The following is a 13,233-nucleotide window of genomic DNA, read 5'->3' on the forward strand; positions in this document are numbered from 1 at the left end:
ACTCACATCATCTAAAGCAATGCAAAAAGTGATGAAATTGCAGAGAGATGGTTGTAGGGATGCTGGAGGAGCTATCACCACTATATCTGTCACCACTATATACATACTCAATTACTCTGTGTGTAGGCATAGACCAGGAGCAATAATCACAGAACTAGAGAAGGGATACAGAAGTGAAGCAAGATTAGAAACATACTACTTAAGGGATGCTTCACATTACCCAAAGACTTTATTTCAAATAAAGAAAGTCTTCCAACTCTTACAAAATATCTCAGAACTTCCAAAGAGTGGTTGAAATACTCTGCACTTGTTCTTAATAACTTTCTGAAAGTGAAAGTCGCTCAGTCCTGTCCTATTCTTTGCGACCCTGTGGACTATACAGTCCATGGAATTCTCTAGGCCAGAATACTGGAGTTGAGTATAGCCTTTCCCTTCTCCAGGGGATCTTCCCAACCCAGGGATCGAACCCAGGTCTCCCACACTGCAGGCAGATTCTTTGCCAACTGAGCCACAAGGGAAGCCCAAGAACACTGAAGTGGGTAGCCTATCCCTTCCCCAGTGGATCTTCCTGACCCAGGAATCGAACTGGGGTCTCCTGCATTGCAGGCGGATTCTTTACCAACTGAGCTTTCAGGGAAGCCCACTACTCCCCAACAAATATATCCAAAGTCTTCAGCCAGTTTAGAAGTTTGAGGTAGATACTTTGAGGTAGATACTTTGAGGTAGATACTTTGAGGTAGATACTTTGAGGTAGAAGTTTGAGGTATTTTTTTGCCCAGTATAATACTGTATGTGTGTGTATATATACACACACATATGTTAAGTTTACATCTGACAGAGAAAGACGGGCTTGTGAACCGTCCTCAGCAAAGTATGCCATGCCACAGGACACACCGATTGGACAAAGACAGACATGTGAGCCTACTCAGGACCAATCAGGATCCTTCTGTGAGGGGTGAGGTAAGAACACTGGAAGAAAGAAGGCCCTTCCCCATGAGGGATTAGTCTGAAACCCTATGAAGGGAAGGAGATTAATGACTATCTTCTTTTTGTCTAGTGGTGCAGAAGGAGGATATCAAGATAATGAGGTGTCGTAAGAAGTGCTAATGGTATCATTTAAGTCCCTGGATCCAGCCATGCCTGAATTCCCAGATTTACTAGTCAGATTAATTCCTTTTTGCTTCAGTTGGTTTGAATTTTGTTTCAGTGCAGTTGTTTTTTTGTCTATATACAAGATAACTCTGAATCACCATTATCACTATTACCTTTATTATATATATATATATGGCATTCAATTCCTTCAATAGACTGGCCCCAATTTTCACTTCTTGTCTTGTCAGTCACTATTTATCCAGGTATAACCAACAATGTGAATAATTTCAACCACAGGAAAACTTTCCTCAACCAAGAATTCTCAATAAGCAAAGTTCAACTTAAAAAAACCTACTTCCAAATACTGATAGTCAACTGGTCATTCCTGTTAAGCATAATTCGAAAATATAAGAAACTGGGGATTAGAAATGGATTTTTTTAAGTGGAGGAGTATGGCAGATGGCAGGCTGGGTAAGTGGTTTTTGCAGAGCAGCTTTTGAAAGCTAAAGGAAGCCAGAGAAAGGAAAACCTAGAATTGACAGCATATGCTTTGGCATAAAGCTAAATACCCTATGTGTTAGGGTGAGACATCTGAGAACTTCCTAACTGGTCATGCCAAGCAAGTTAAATTAAGTTTATCCCAAGATGTATCCACTTCCCCCTTGAGCCACAGGATGATCTGGGAGTCAGTGGTCACTCTCTCAGTCTGAAAGTCAAAAAGGCATTGAACATTTGGACAGTGAGCCTGACACAGTGGGTAGAAATGCCCATTTGCATGGAAACTGTGCATTGACTGTAATAAAGCAAACCCACTTTCTCTTGTTTCACTGCAGGGGAGGGAACTCCTTGCTAACAGTGAGAAGTAACTAGAAATTCACTGTGACATATCCTCCATTACCAACACGAGGTGAGGAAAATCACTCAGTCTACCTTGGTTTCTCATTTCACCTGCAGTAAACATAAATATTTAGTCAACAATTTTCCTTACAACCTAAATTACCCTTCCCTGTTTCCCCTTAGTTCTAAGCTCATCTACCCAAACTGAAAGTACCTGACTCAATCGAGAGGTATTAAAAATCCTTTGCACACTCTGTCACCTCTATCCTTTTACTTAGACTGAAGTGCCTCAAGCATGCTTTGACCACCTCTGTCCCCTGCCCCATCTCTGCACGTCCCCAACCCCTTGGTCCTCCAACACCCAACTCATCCACTCAACCTCTTCAGTGAACTCTCCCTCCCACATTCCATGTATACATGCCTGTCTTACCACATCCTGTTAATCCATCTTTCTCCCCCTCAGCAAAATTCAAAACTTCCTAAACACAAGAGCCACATTTGATTAATCATCATCCACAAAAGGGTCTTCAGTAGTGGGACCGCTGACATGATGAACAAGCAGGACAAGGAGCAGAGAACAATACCAGAGACCTTAGACCAACAGGGACTTAGGATAGGGGCCTGAATATTCCCCCACCCCCCAACTAAGAACCGACTAAACCTTAGATTTCCAGGAATACTCTCCCTTTCAGGAATGCCCTCAAAGCAATCATAATTTCTCAGCCCTGTTCTGCACCTGGGGAGAACACAGATCAGTAGCATTAAGTGGTTTTGTCTAATGTCACCAGCAGTCAAGCCCCTAAACTACCTGCCATTCTGAAAGTTAAAGTGCCCTCCCCTTAAAAAAAAAAAAAAAAAAAACTCAAATATAATCAATAAATGTATTCTTTGTGAATGCATCCTTTCTATTTTGACCAGCTGCTGAATCAGTCTTTGTTTTAGGATGTACGGTCAGCAAAATAACATAATGGCAGCTTCCTGTTCAGTTTGGAATCTAAATACTGTAACACTTACATAGTGGCTTCAGGGAAAGATATATAGGATATTTAAGTTGTTGTCTTTCTTCTACAGAGGTCATAATATGCAGAAGGAGAAGAAAAAAAACACCACCTCAAACAAGTGTTCTGTTCGGATTGGGCAGTGTAGATCCCTATATTTTTCTAATTGGAATTAGTTGCTAATGACTAAAAATGGATGAAAAAATGAAAAATGAAAAAATGGTGGGCATTCTGAGCAGCACACCCTTTGCTTTAACACAGCCCCCACCTACCCTAAAGCTTCTCAACCCTGAGGTCTAGCGCCAGAAACCATTCATCATCACACATGGCTGGGCTTTTTAAAAAAAGGGAATTGTTTTCTGGCTCCCATCTCTCTTTCAGAAATGTGGCAGAGGGCCCCCAGTTTCAAGAAAACTGAGGATGTACATTTCTTTCCGGGAGTCAAAACTTTCTACATGTTTTACACACAAAGCACGATTCGGATAGGGAAAAAAATGCAACTTAAGCTAACATTGTGCAAGAAACGCCACTTGTTTCATTCATCTGCTTTACCTAACTGGCTCTGTGTTTGAGTTTGCAACCCGCTTACTAAGGCTTTTTTCCTCTCTTCATTCCTTCTTCAATCAGCTCTCAAGCGATGACTATAAACCAGGATCTGACAAATGGTGAAGCAACAAAAGGGAATAAAACAGAGTTCTTGCTCTCAGGGAGTGGACATTTTAGTGGATGGAGACAGACAACAAAGAAATGAAAAACATATAGTGCAATGTCACGGTGATAAAGCTGAAGAAAACTAGAACAGATAAGGCAATAAAGAGCACCGCATAGAACCAGGAGTTCTGTTTTAGCTTTGATGGTCTGGGAGGACATGATGACGAAGATTTTACAACATTAGCTATTACTCTGAAAGCAAACAATAATTGGCTTAACAATTAGTTTAATTATTATTATTAACACCTCTTACCTGAAAAGCTTGCTGTTATCCCCTCTGTTCAACCTATGACATTTTTGCCTCGCTCCCGAAGCCTCTCTTCCAGGTCTGATTATACAATTGCTCTCTCTGAACTAGACGGTACTTAGTGTCTTCATCATCTACTTGCTACATAATCTGACATAAAATTCCATACATTATGCTCCTAAACCATCACTTAACATCCTTTATTGTTTATTTTCTATTCATTTCTATTTCTCTCCAAAAGAACTGAACTGATCTCAAGGGAAGGGTCTCTGTTTATCCCTGACCTAGTGATATATCCTCAAGACTCGGGATTTTGGGTCAGAAAAGATCTGGATTTAAATCTTGGTTTTAATAACTCAATAACTATCTGACCAAGGGCATGTGGCAGAACCACTTCTTCAGCTTCAGCTTCTTCAGCTGTAAAATGGGAGTGATACCACCTATTCTTATTAAAAACTTGGCTCTCCAATAGCTTTACATGTTCAGTTGTTCAGTTTAGTCACTCAGTCGTGTCTGACTCTTCGCAACCCCATGGACCACAGCATGCCAGGCCTCCCTGTCCATCACCAACTCCCAGAGTTTACTCAAACTCATCTCCACTGAGTCAGTGATGCCATCCAACCATCTCATCCTCTGTCGTCCCCTTCTTTAATGTACTAATAGTTATAAGGTCAGTCCCCTGCCATATGACAGCTCCACAGCTTTGTAGGCTGGGCAACTTTGGGCTTAGGAATCCAATTTCTCTCAAGCATATCCTGTGTCTTGCCTTGCAGTGGGGCAAGATAAAACCAGTGGGAGAGACAAACATGGATGTACAATTGCAAACTAGGTTGGAGGACCTCACTATATTGTGGCTCTAAGGTGAATCTAGCCAGGCAGAATCAAGCAAGCGATAAGAGTAAGGATCATAACCACTTTACCGTGCATCCTCTGTGTAACTGCCCGTGCACCTGCACCCAAACCAGTCCATGCATCCACCCTTGAAAAGGCCTATGCACCCACACCAGGTCCAGTCTACACTGCACCACTATTAGTCCATCCTGCCTTCCATTTTCACCGCCCTGCCCCCCTACAGAGCTGTCACTCTGCAGGTCAACAATTCAGCAAATATATACCAAACCCCTACCATGCAAAGGCACTGTGAGATACCTAGAAAACAGAGGATCACAGCACAGGGCCTCATCCGGCATGGGTCATAGTCTGGCACAAGAGTATCAATGCAGCTGCAGCCCCCGTGTTTCATTTCTCTTCCTGCTGGTGACCAGTGACCTTTAGGCTCAAGGAAATCTTTGGCTGCCACAGGGAAGGCCATCCTCCACTCCACCATTTCCACTGACTGTTTGGGCCACATCCTCCAGGGTCAGAATCACGGAGCAGCTTTCTCCGAGGCAGGGGTAGAGAACCTCCCGGATCTAATGCCTGATGATCTGCAGTGAAACTGATTTAATAAGAATAGAAAAAGTGCACAATAAATGTAACAAGCTTGAATCATCCCCAAACCATCTCCCTACCTCCAGTCTGTGGAAAAATTGTCTTCCACGAAACTGGATCCTGGTGCCAAAAAAAGTTGGGGACCGCTGCTCCAAACAACTCAGAAGTTCCTCCAACACTCGGCTGATAGAGCAGGCCCACAGGAACAGAAAAGAGTTGGAAACCATTGCCCTGAAATACCAATTTCCCACCAGACTCACGCTAGAGGAGGTCACAGAGAGGACGTGGCTTCCAGCTGACCTGCGAGCTGAATGGGCACTCGGAGGCTTCTCACCCCTCCCTCGTGCCTGGAATGTACATTCTGCCCACCATCCCCCAGGGAGCCATTTGCAAGGACTGTAGCCTTGAGACAGTAAGTGGCTGAGACCGTCTGGACTGAAGATGTGACTGATCCCAGTTAGAGCCTCAAAACAGAAACACAGGCCTGAAAAAAAAAAAACATAATTTTGTAAGGTACTGGCGGGTGGGTGCAAGGAGCTACCCCTCTTGCAGTGTCTAAGACAAGCCTCTTATGTAAGTTCCCTTGCTTATTACATTTGCCGCCTACCAATCTGCTGCGTTTCCCTCTTTCTTCCATCTCCGTGTCCTCCGTGTCTGGGGGCTGGTTTCAGATTTCGCCCAGGGAACAACCAGGGTTGTGAATAACTCATTATCAAAATTATCAGAAAACAACAACTATGACGTAACAGGGCCCATCTTCTCCAGCTACTGGGCCTCCTCCGCCCAGGATCCTATTTTTCTCATCACAACCACACATATGCAAGGGGTATATTCTTTATTTTTATTTTACAGATGAGGACACAATGAACGGGGTGTGAAAAGCCTGTTGTGCTACTTGAAGTGCCATGTGTGAGCTGTGTGTGAGCTCAGGGCTGGCCTATATCGGGTACCTGGGGGCCGCTCAGGATGCTCTCCTGGATGTGTGCGTCCCCTTCCCCCACCCCTGTGCAAGAAAATAGCCTCCAGGGTAGGGCAGATAGTCGTGGACAAGGGAGTTCTATGTGCCAAAAGTGATTTTTTTTTCCTTCGATGGTTTTACCAAGGTATTTCAAAAGCTTCAACAGCTGTCTCCACCACAACTCACTTGAAAAGCCTCACTCACAGGAGCGACTGCTCTGTTCAGATTTCACTATTGACATTTTTCTATTTCCATCCTTAAAAATGGGTGTCCTCTGCACTTTGTGTTTCTAACATGGAACCGGAAGAAAAGGATACTTTTTTTTACCCACAAAGTAGCCAGGCAAGGAAGATCAACAAGTTCTGACCTGGAGTTTCAGCCAGCTGGAACCTCCCAGCTAACCAACGCACTCACTCACCACCCTTTTCTCTTGTTTCCTCGGTCATAAGAAGGAGATCTACGTGGTCTGGTCCGGAGACTGGTCAACATGAGCTAAGGAGCGGAGGTCTGCCTTTTGAAGGGTAAGGGGTAGAGTCTGGACCACTGCTTGCTTTAGCCACTGCCTTGGTACTTGGGATAATTAATAGTGAATTTCCTTCCCCTTATTGGAATGTGTATGTGGTAGAAAATGAATTGCCTTTTACAGGTCTCAGGGAGGCAGCCATGAAGCACTGGAGGAGTTTTGTGGTTTCTCAAGCAGGTACTCCAAGTTGTTACTTAATGTAACTCATTAGGTTTAATGTGCATTTTAATTGCCTACTTGTGAGCAGTTTTTGCTCTCCCTGCTCTTGGAAGAACTGGGTTTCATGACTTATTATTACTCTTATTACAGATTTAGTGGTTCCAAATGATGGGTGATGAGCTCTTTTATCTCGACTGCTTCGGAAAGTTGTTTCCCCAAGGAGAAAACTGATAAGAGATTCAACAATGTTTACTAGGCACCTACCAGCAGGTACATTCCTAGGCATGGGGCAGATGGATGCAAAGACAACTGCAACAGTGTTTCTGCCCCCAAGGAGCTTACCAGCTGATTCTCAGGGTGGTCCAGCAGAATCAGCATCATCTGCAGATCATCCCGTTAGAGATGTAAATTCTCAGGCCTCACCCCAGCCCAGCCAAGTCCAAAACTCAGGGGATGATCCTAGCCATCTGCATTTGAAAAAGACTGCTTCAAACAAAGATCACCCTCATCAAAAGTCAAACTGACAAATATGTGGTTAGCTTATTGAACTAAATCTGAAAGTGTCATTTGTCCTCCAAGGAAACAGGCGCACAAGCCAAAAGTCATGCAAGGAGTTGGATGAGGAGTTGAAACCAAAACTCAGGTCTCCTACCACCAGCCCTACCGCCACTCTGCATGGCCAATGCTCTGTTTCTTTTCTGATACTTCAAACCCTAAATCTCACAGGGAGTATTGCCAATCCAAAAAGCAAACCTTGGTTTTCAAAGACGACAGAAAAAAGAGAAACTACTCTTTTTTAAAATAAAGACAATAACAAAAATTAAAACCTGATCTATCAAAGCCATCTATCAAACTAGCAGTAATTTCCCAAACCTTCAACACACATCCAAGTTTCATTTACAATTTAAAAATGGGGGTGGGAGAATAGGAAGAACGGTAAAAATTCAAGGAATAATGTAATCAGAGTATGATCAGAATATAATCTACAGGAACATAACAGCATGCAGAAATGTCAACAGTGGTTCACCTTCTGTAGGAGAATTACAAATGATCTTTTTTGGGTGTGTATTTTCCTGAATTTTTCCCAGTGGTTATTTCTTTTGTAATCAAGAAAAGAAGTAAAAGTGTTTTTTTTTTTTTTAAATGTTACATCCATATCACTCAACATGAAGGTTTACTTTGTAATTCTATTTCTTTCCATACAGCAGGATAGTGTGTGTATAGTAATTATTTATATCATGCCATATGTTACAATGAAGATGAAATTCTGTAAATATATTCCTTCCAGCTGGCTCTGAAAATGAAGAGGTTAAATGCTTCCCTAGGTTCAAAGCACTATGAATTAAGACAAGCTAACTGTACAGCTAAAGGAAAAACTAATCCCAGTACTGAGATCTCTGAGATCATCTCTTGAAAAACGTTGATGTGACACATAGCTCCTTACTCATATCTCCCTGATGTTTAACCCCTGGCACAAAACATGAGGTCTGGTAATTCCTGGCAAAGTCTTAGGAGTTCAGGGGATAAAATGCATGGGAGAATATCAGAGAAATAAGAAAGAGAATGATCCTACCGTCACATAAAATTCTGTCATTGTGGACAGTAAGACACTCAAAATTACTGGCAAATTTCATTGCCCAAAATATCCTTTAACTTTTTTTTTCTTTCTCAAGAAATGTTTGCTCAGTTAAAAAAAAAACTATGTTGGCTATCTCATTCCATAAATCATAAATTAACAAATAAATAAGGACTGTCATTTAAAGAGACATTTCTGCCACAAAAGCATTGTTGTAAAGTTTCACTTGATAAGACAAATTTGTTGCTGGAAGAAAAGCTAGCATGGTTTCACTGAAACTCTCAGCAATATAAATTCAGTGCATGTTAATTAAAAGTTTCTTAAAGGAGACAGGGAAGTGAAGTTAAGAACAAGTGTAATTATTACGGAAAAGGAAACACCAGTGGCTACCAAGTTCATCCAAACGCCTCACCACAGCTGACATTTCTGGAATTTACACTTTCAGGAAAGGACAAATTATTTAGGCTATATATACATATATGTAGTAATATGCCAACATTTACAGTACATAAGATCACCATATGTACACAACAGATCTTCTTAGTATCGGAGAACTCAGAACGGATATACCATTTTGGTTTTCGCTGTTCAGCATGTGAGCCTTTGCTTACAAGGACCCTCTGAAGAATCTCCAACTTCCCTCAGTCCTCTGCTTGCTTTCTCTCACAGGGGAGTCCCACCCATTGCAAAAACAACAAATTAATTAAGAAGCAAGACTATAATGACTGTACCGCTCAGAGAAAGTTTCCCACCAACCTCTTCAGTGCCAACGCCATGTAATTACTTACCTGCCTGTGAAAAGTGATCTAGAAAAGCCTTACCTATTAAGTCAAATCTGACCGTTTCCTTTCAGGCTAGCTTTTTTCTTTTCTTTTCTCTTTTTGGACAACACACACAAACTTGTAGCTCAGTCTCTAACACCATCCCGACACTTACAAGCCCAGTTCTTATTCTTCCATCTCTCACCCATCCTCTGCTAAGAAAAAGGTCCAATGTTAGGTTTTACCTAGGAGTGCTTATTTTTGCAGTTTCACTTTGGGACTGCTAAAAGGTATTGATCAGAAACTACCTGCAGATCCAGCTGCTGAGCATTGATAAATGCGGAGGGAACAATTTCAGGCCAAGAACAAGACCCAAAATATCTTCAAATTTGTAGCGTAGAAATGCCACTCCTCTCAACAAGAGACAAAGAAACAACGTCCCTATTCCATCAAATTAAATAATAGTAATAATAAAATTCAGCAGCTTCCATTCTGAAAAAATTAAATGTTCTGGGTCAGTTTTCTTTCCTGTCTCGCTGGGCCACTTCTTACGCAGCCTGACAGTGACTGTAAACACGGTCTCGTCACGCAACCCGAGTTGCCATCCTCACGGAGCAAATTAGCCACGCGTCCCCTCCTGCCGCAGTCCCCAAACCAGCAAACCTCACCACCCAACCCTCCTCCACGCCTCGCCGCCCGCTTTCTTTTCTTCCAACCCACAAATGGGCGAGCTTATCCAGAGAAAAAGTTAATGAGGTAACGCTGCCCCACCTGAGATCGCGGAATCAGAAGACTGGAAGTCCCTAAAAGCACGTACCCTCTGCAAGCTCGCCCCGGCCGGTGAGTGCCTCACACCCAGAAACCCAGGAACATGATTTCTGTGCAGACCTGCGCCCACCCCACACAACTCCACACGCCAGCCTGCCTAACCACTTATGTAAGCTCGTGCCTCTACAGTCCCAAACTGCACACACACACACACCAACACCTGTCACGTATCTGAAATGGACAAGCATCCACACCCAGGAGATGAAATGAAATCAACACACAGGAACCCGAGGGGTAGAGGGCATCGCGTTGGAAAACATCTTTTTCCCCGTTTGTGTCTTGCCCCTTTTTTGTCACAACTACAATTACCTTAGCAACCAAAGAATTTCCTTGACTCCCTCTCCGGCTTCAGAAATTTCTCCTAACGCCAAGCGTGCGCCAGGTTCATGGTAAAGCTAGAGAAGCCCAGGGATCGAGGGGTCGGCAGCCTCTTGGGGGCAGAGGGGACGTCTGGGTGCGTCTCCGCGCGGCTCTCCCACGTCTCGCCGGTCTTTCCGAGTTTACGCGGTGGCGAGCGCCGGGGCTCAGCGAGCAGAAAGCGAAGCCCGGGGCCGGCGCGGAGACGCGGCGGGTCGCATCGTGCCAAGGAGCGGGGCGCTCGGGTGTCTCCAGAGCGCTGGGGGCTGGCCACGCTCTCCGCGCTCCCGGGCGCTCCTGGATCGCCCGCCTCTCTCGCTCCAGGCCGGCAAGGTCCGCGGAGCTCGGTCCGCCCCCTCGGCGCCCGCCCGCCCGCTCCGGCAGCTCCGGGAACCCGGCGCCCGGGCGGAGCTCAAGCTGCCGAGCAGGGCCGAGCGCAGGAGCTGCCCTAAGTCGCGAAGGCGCTCAGCTCCGCCGCTCGGGAGCTGCTGCAGCGGCGCCCGCTGTCGGGTGTCGGGCGGAGCTGCAGCCCGCGCCGCGCGCACCTGGGCGCCGGCACCTGGGCCCCGACAGGCGCGGGGCGGGGCGGCGGCCGGGGCGGGGCCGAGGCACCTGGGCGCGTCCCCAGCGCGCCGCCGCCCGGCTCACCTGTTCCCAGCGCTGCGGAAGGTCCAGACGGAGATATACTCGAGGAAGGAGGGGGAAAAAAAAAAACCTAGAAATTTCTGACACGAGCGCCGGCGAGAACACTGGCGAAGCGGCTCAGAGAGACGGAGACTCCTTCCGGCAATTCCGAGAGCTGGTCACCACTGGAAACTTTGGTGGCGCCAGGATTATTTTAGGGATTCCTAGTCCGGAGCGGTTTGCCCGGTAGCTTTTGAATCCGTCGTTGACGCGTAGCTGGCGCCCTCTAAATTAAAATGGGCCTCCGCGATCTTCAGGGATAGTGTTTTACTCACCTCGTCATTTTTATTGATTCACCATTTACACCACAGGCTGCATTTGGAGCGTTTTATGAGTCTTCTCGAATACGCCACGAAAGAACTTTTAAGAAAAGTCTGCAAATAATCTTGGAGAAGAAGGGAACGCTGGAGACAGAAAATGAGAAAGGGTAACTGAGGGCCTTCTTTGATAGGGGAGCTTTGAAATTTGATGCTTAGTTAAGGATTCAGGAAGCTGCAGGTGGAAATAAAACAAGATTGTTTGTTCTGCACGGTAACCATGGGGTTGGTGTGCAATATCGATGTTATTAGGAGCTTCCTCTGTGGGTAAAGAATCCGCCTGCAATGCAGGAGACAAGAAGCGGGGGGGGCGGTTTCAATCCCTGGGTTAGGAAGATCCCCTGGTGTAGGAAATGGTAACCCACTCTAGTGTTTTTGCCAGGTTCGCACGGGGTCGCAAAGAGTCGGACATGACTGAACAACTTAGCATATATATATTTCCTAGCTCTGTCCACTGAGAAAGCAATAGCACCCCTACTATAGTGAATACGCCTAGAACTCAGACTTCCTTTCTAAATACCATTCTCCACCAAGAGGAACTATGGCTCCGTGCGTAGGGAATGAAACTGGAATACTTTGTTGAGCAATAAAATAAGTTACTTAAAGAGCTATGCTATTCAGCCTCTAAGTCATGTCTGACTCTCTGTGACCCCATGGACTGTAGCCAGCTAGACTCCACTGTCCATGGGGTTCTCCCGGCAAGAATACTGGAGTGGGTTGCCATTTCCTTCTCCATAAAGAGTTATGAAGATATGTCAAAAGAATAGGGGGGAAGTATGGGGGGAGGGATAGATTGGGAGTTTGAGATTGACATGTACACCCTGCTATATTTAAAATAGATAATCAGCAAGATCCTACTGTAAAAGAAAAATAAATGAAAGAATATAGTAGTAGCTTGAAGGGGTTCTCACTGGCCAAATCCAGAACCATTTAAGCATCAAAATAAATAATGACAGGAACAGATTGTAACCTTTGTGCAAAATAGGAATCAATGCGTCCATGCCAATAGAAAGAGAGAAAGGAAGTTCCACCAGTGGAAAATAATTAATAGATGAAGAAGAAAAGACAGTATTAAAAAATCACCACTTTGCAATCATCATCATAATAATTGATTCAGGCCAGAATCATCAATGGATACTAGAAACAGTGGATAAACTTTTGATAAGCAAGGGGATATTTATAATCTAAAAGCATGTTCCTAAAAAATTCATTAATATATATTATTAATTAACAAGCATGAAATACTTATTAACATTAAAGCTATAATACTTGGGAGATAGTATCTTAATCAACTGACAAAAGTTTACACAAAAAAGAGTAATGGGAAAAATCAACCTGCATTGTCTCCTGATATAATGCATAATCTTTAAAGATTGTTTCAGATTGAAGGACACTAAAGGGACAACTAAATGCAAGAGATGATCTTGAATGGCATCCAAGACCTGTATATGATATTAACAATGAAACTTCAATGTACTCTATTGAATTAAATTGGATCAATGTTATTTTTCTGACGTTGAGATTGTACTGCATTTATTTAGGAGAGTTTTCTTGTTTTTAGAAAATACACTCTGAATTATGAAGGAGTAAAGGGGACATCACAACTGCAACTTACCCTCAGATGGTTCAGAAGTGTTTACAACTCTAAAGGAGCGAGGGAGCTCTTTGAAGTGTTTTTGCAACTTTTTGTAATTTAAAATGATTGCAAAACATAAGATTTTCAAAAAAGATACATCCCCCTGCCCCAGAATCAT

General features: G+C 44.0%; 1 protein-coding gene across 14 annotated transcripts in view; it reads right to left on the reverse strand.

Annotated features, from left to right (window-relative positions):
* The window catches only part of RGS6 (regulator of G protein signaling 6), a 601,147-nt gene extending 589,882 nt beyond the window's left edge, over positions 1-11,265 (reverse strand). For 4 of the 14 annotated variants that reach the window (XR_006343935.1, XM_043919813.1, XM_043919815.1 and 1 more), the window contains exon 1: positions 10,431-10,914. The gene's annotated coding sequence lies outside the window, so the exon portion shown is untranslated. Of the gene's footprint in view, positions 1-10,064; positions 10,224-10,430; positions 10,931-11,126 lie in introns of those variants that run through there. The other 10 variants (XM_043919808.1, XM_043919805.1, XM_043919807.1 and 7 more) reach the window with 9 other exon arrangements.
* Positions 11,266-13,233: the final 1,968 nt, after the last annotated feature.

This window comes from Cervus elaphus, chromosome 12 (assembly GCF_910594005.1).
Source record: "Cervus elaphus chromosome 12, mCerEla1.1, whole genome shotgun sequence".
In the NCBI taxonomy this organism is placed as follows: Eukaryota; Metazoa; Chordata; class Mammalia; order Artiodactyla; family Cervidae; genus Cervus; species Cervus elaphus.